At 44.9% G+C, this 5,182-nt stretch overlaps 1 pseudogene; it reads left to right on the forward strand.

Annotated features, from left to right (window-relative positions):
- The first annotated feature begins 2,217 nt into the window (after nucleotides 1-2,217).
- Nucleotides 2,218-4,067, forward strand: LOC109446360 (E3 ubiquitin-protein ligase TRAF7 pseudogene; annotated as a pseudogene).
- The last annotated feature ends 1,115 nt before the right edge of the window (nucleotides 4,068-5,182 follow it).

Consider the following 5,182-nt stretch of genomic DNA (forward strand, 5'->3'; position numbering starts at 1 on the left):
CCTATCCTTCCTTATGCTAATACTTTAAAATTTGGTATTAATTGGAACTATATATTAAAGATTGGGGTAGCTATCTGTGGAGTATGGCCTTTTTTTGTTTAATATTGACCATCCCCTCCCTCCTCCTAGAGTATGAGGTAGAACAATTAAGTTCACAAACTCATCCTAGAAAAAGTACTACATACCTCATTGCTGAATATCACTGTGGTCACCTTCGAAATACTCCCCTTGGGAAGCTATGCACTGATGCCAGTGCCTAGTCCACCCTTCAAAACAATTTTGGAACTATTTTTCTGGAATGGCCATCAGAGCTGTTGTCGTATTACCCTTAATGTCCTGAATATCATCAAAATGTCTTCCTTTCCATATTTCCTTTATCTTCAGGTAAACAAAGAAGTCGTTGGGGGCCAGATCAGGTGAGTAGGGAGGGTGTTACAATACAGATATTTGTTTACTGGCTAAAAACTCCCTGACAGAGAGTGCCATGTGAGCTGGTGCATTGTCATGATGCAAGAGCCATAAATTGTTGCAAAGTTCAGGTCGTCTAACTTTCATGTAGCATTTTCAGCACTTCCAAATAGTAAACTTGGTAAACTGTTTGTCCAGTTGGTACAAATTCATAAGGAATAATCCCTCTGATATCAAAAATGGTTAGCTACATCATTACAATAAGTTCACAAACTTAATTGTCAGACCTCATATGTGTTGCACTCAGGCAACTGGCCATACCTAGTGGGTACCTCAAATTTACACACGCAGACGCACATACAATCATATGTGCCTATTCCAAAATATTTTAAAGTAAGATATAGACATTGTCTTACATAAAGTAAGATACAGATGTTGTTGAATTCTCATTTGAGATTTCACTCAATACTTCTACTGATACTTACTTGGTGTAGGATCCTAGCTTGTAATTAGAGATTGGACTTAAATCATTGATTAGCTATGAGATGTTAAGAACTTCCTTAGCCTATAGCCTGCCTAAGCTTCAGTTTCCTCAACGTAAAAATGATAATAGTATCTACCTAATGTGGATAATATGTGAACAAATTTAACAAAATCATCCAACATTTGTTATTATGATTGCAGTGATTTGGCTAACATCTTTTGGTTGGTATCATTTTGAAAGGTATTGACTGGTAAGTCCATTTCATCATCTGGGTGAGCATTGTATCACTTTTAAATGATACAATAGGCAAATGTGTTTCATGCTCTAAAACTCCTTTAGGTCCTACAAAACAGGCAATTCTGGAAACTTCTTTTTAGGGTAAGTGCTTATTAGAAAGATGGAGCACCTGCTACTGGGAATCTTGCGCTAGAAAGTTGGTCCCTCTCTCTCGGTCCTCTCCTCTCCCTCCCTCCGTCTCTCCCTCCTCTCTCTGCTCTAGTCTTGTTCTCCCCTACATACGTTGAACTCTGCTACAAATACACACCTCTCCCATGCCTTCTGCTCCGCCTATAAACAATCCTTTATATATATATATATATATATATATATATATATATATATATATATATATATATATATATATATAAATGTGCTTTGACCCAGCTCACTTGTCAAATTAATTCTCTCTCGTCTTTCACTGCTTGACTATTTAAAGAGAAGTCTCACTCATTGTCTCTTTTCTACTACCCAATTATTCTGCAACGTACTTCAAGCTGACTTCCTTCTCTATTGTGCTACAGAAATACTCACCCAAAGGTAATGGGTTCCTCCCTATAACAGATCCGACAGTGTTTCCTCAGCACTCACCTTGATTCTCTTTTCAGCCGTTGACCATTCACTCTTTCTTGCTAGGTGTCTAAGTGCTCAGACAATGAGCACTGGAGGAATTCAGACCTTGAAAATCTTTCACTCACTAGCATCGTTCAAACTGGGTTTAGTATCTAAAACTCAACTCATTGATGAAAGTGCAACATTTATCATGACCTTATATAAAGGAAATATACGTAATTTGCTAACACTAAACAGACCTTATTGATTCACTTAGCAGTCTGTCCTTGTGCTGATATTTATTTTAAAAACACGGCTGGTGACCCAGGGGATATGATGAAGCAAGAGGATGGTGCTACTGCTTTCAGGGAGCCATAGACAGAAAGCGCTACCCAAGTAGACTAGATGTTTCTCTAGAGCATGAGCTTGGGCAAACTAAGCACCCACAGCAGCCAGTTCTCTGGGGGCGGGGGGGGGGGGCGCATACCTACCTTCCCACCTCAGGCATCACCACCAGAATTGAAATGTCCTTGGGGCCCACCTTTTTAGTGATCACCACCATCAGCAAAGCCTATGGGACCAGCGCACACAGATAGTACTGTAGGGCACCCTCCTCGTCTAGCACCCTAGCCTATTCCCCAAGGGACAAAGAAGAAAGTATACACCCTACCAGCACCGTGCACCACTCTGACTCGGCCATTTCAGGCCTCTACTCCAGCCTGTGCCTGCACTCCACGTCCTGTATGTCCAAGGACGAAGAGGAGCCAGAGTCACTGGTGTTTGCTGAGCAGCCCTCGGTGAAGCAGTGTTTCCAGCTCTGCTGCAGTGTGTTCAAGGACCTGCGGTCACCACATGTGGGCACATGTTCTGTCAGAGATGAACCTTGAAGTCACAGAAGTGTCCCGGGGAACAACACCATGCTGACAGTCCTGGTGAACAAACACAGCAGTAGCTGAGCAGATACGGGAGTTCTTCATCCACTGCAGGCATGGCTGTCCAGGCCGTGGGGGCTGGGAAGTCCACTGTCTTTGAGGTGATCCCCCAGGGTGTCCCTTCACCACCAAGTTCAGCAGCCAGAAGCACCAGGAGGGCAGATGTGACTACAAGCCTGTGCGGTGCCCCAACAACCCCAGCTGCCTGCCCTTCCTTAAGCTGTGGAGGCCCACAAGGAGTGTGAGCCCATCAAGTGCCCCCATTCCAAGTAGTAGTGCACATTCACTGGGAACCAGGACACGTGTGAAGTACCTAGAGACGTGCCACTGGGACAGCCAAAAGGAGTTCCTGCAGCAGACACTCGACAGCTTCCACCGGATACACGGGGCACTGGTCCAGAAGGACCAGGAGATGATTTTTCTGTGCTCCATGCTGGGCAAACTCTTGAGAAAATTGACCACCTGGAGGAGAGTTTTGAGCTTGTCTGATGTTCTGGACAAAAACCACAGCAATGTCAGTGAGGGACTCATGGAGTCCTGGAGGGGTGCATGCTTGTTGAATGAGGAGCTGCCCCACATCAGTACACAGCTGAAAATGGACATCCTGGAATCCTGTGCACCTCAGCAGATCTTCAAGTGCAAAGAAACCTGCATGGGCCCCCAGTGCCCTGTCATCTATTCCAAGGATGACCTGCTCTTCAGCAGCTCCTCTGACAAGACCGTCAATTTGTGGGACACCTATACCATCTGGGACATCGGGGCTCTTGACTGCATCCATGTCCAGCAGATGTCCACGGCAGCATCTACTCTGTCACTGTAAGAAATCACCACAACTGAGGCACATAGGAAACCCTCATCCCCTTGCAGGATATAAAATCCAAACAGCAGGTGCAGACCCTAGTGGGCACCACGCATGCCCTGGCAGTCACAGTGATGCCAGACCAGACCAAAGTCTTCAGCACATCCTACCATCCCTCAGTAGGAATATAGAAACATGATCTGCATACAGCCCCCGCTGCATCACCAGGGCAGTATGACTGGGCCAGCCGTGTCCTGGGGCCAGCTCTTCTCAGGGGGTGTGGACAGCACTGTGAAGGTTTGGACTTGCCCACAGAGAATCCAGGCCAGGATTTGGCTTCTTCTGGGGCTGCCCTAGAGGGACAGGATGGCCACACAACTGTTCTCCGGGTCTCTGCCTGCCCTGTGGGACAGGTGAGCAGGCTCATCCAGCCAGGCAGTGCCGTCCCTGCCCTTGCCCAGAAAGCCTCCCTCTGCTTGGCCCTGTCATTGCTGCTGCCAGGAAAATGCCTAGTCCCTTCTTTCTGGGCACCACATACAAGTCTGGCCCGGCTCACCCTCCAATGTCACCCCAGATGGACTGTGGCCTTTTTACTCACCTTTTCTACTGTTTCTAGACTGCATATAGATTTGATTACTCCCTGATTCAGTAAAAGCTGCACAGACTATGAAAAAAGTAAAATGCACACAGATTGACACCTTTAAGATTAAAAAAAAAGTTACCTGCTTTTCTAGTGTTCAGCTTATAATTATCTTTCCTGGGGAGGGACCAGTTCAGTCTTTTCTGTGTTACTATATATATTACCAAGGACTTGGAAAGGGGTAAGGAGGAGCGACAGGGAAGAGCTCTATGCTAAAAGCCCTTGGAGAAAAGCTGACCTGTTTTTGTTTGCACAAGAGGATGGGGTCATTCAAGTTTTTCCACACCAGGATTCATGAAAAAGGTCTCTGAGAAAATAATGAAGATGAATCAGGATACAGGACATCTTCCCCTGGATTGCTATCACTCATATCTTCATTAAAACTGTCATCCCAGGGCCCTACAATTGCCTCCCTCCTTTCCTGCCCTTATGCAGTTAGCTTTCCTCAGCTTCCGTATGCTGCTCCTCCCTTCATTATGCTTGAGGCAGCCCTTTTGTTTAATTCTGTAGTCTTTACCTGCCAAAATGGAATGATTATTGGAGGGGTAAATGCAGAGGATGGTAGCCCACCTTAGATGACATTCTAATGGGTATTACCCTTGTGTTTCTTTCTGTGTATTATATCCCTCCTCCCTAAGATATGGGTAATAATGCAGGGGAAACTCCTGAACTACACAGGATGAATCTTGTATTAACAAGAAAGGCACGTATTCAAGACACCCAGAAATATGGACGAGGACACTGACTTTTTATCAGAAGTAATAGAACCTATCTCCCCAGATCAAAGATTCAATACTCACAACACTGTCTACCTACCCCTCTTAGAACTGGTTCCTTCTAAGAGTAATTCAGCCATTCTTGGTTAGTCACTCATTTTGATGGTGATGAAAATACCTCAAGAATTCCCTTTGCCTGCCTAAATTGTAGAGACAAATCAACAGTGTGAGCAAAAAGAAACCTAGAGCACTAAGCAAGCAGTAGTCTGTCTACCAAAGAAAAGAGCACATGATCCTAGAAATGAAAACTTTCCAGATGCTTATGTAGCCACCTTACCCACATATAATAGTTGTATAGTTGAAAAATATACTTAC

The sequence above is a fragment of the Rhinolophus sinicus genome, chromosome 2, assembly GCF_057876585.1.
Source record: "Rhinolophus sinicus isolate RSI-liver-muscle chromosome 2, RSI-T2T, whole genome shotgun sequence".
In the NCBI taxonomy this organism is placed as follows: domain Eukaryota; kingdom Metazoa; phylum Chordata; class Mammalia; order Chiroptera; family Rhinolophidae; genus Rhinolophus; species Rhinolophus sinicus.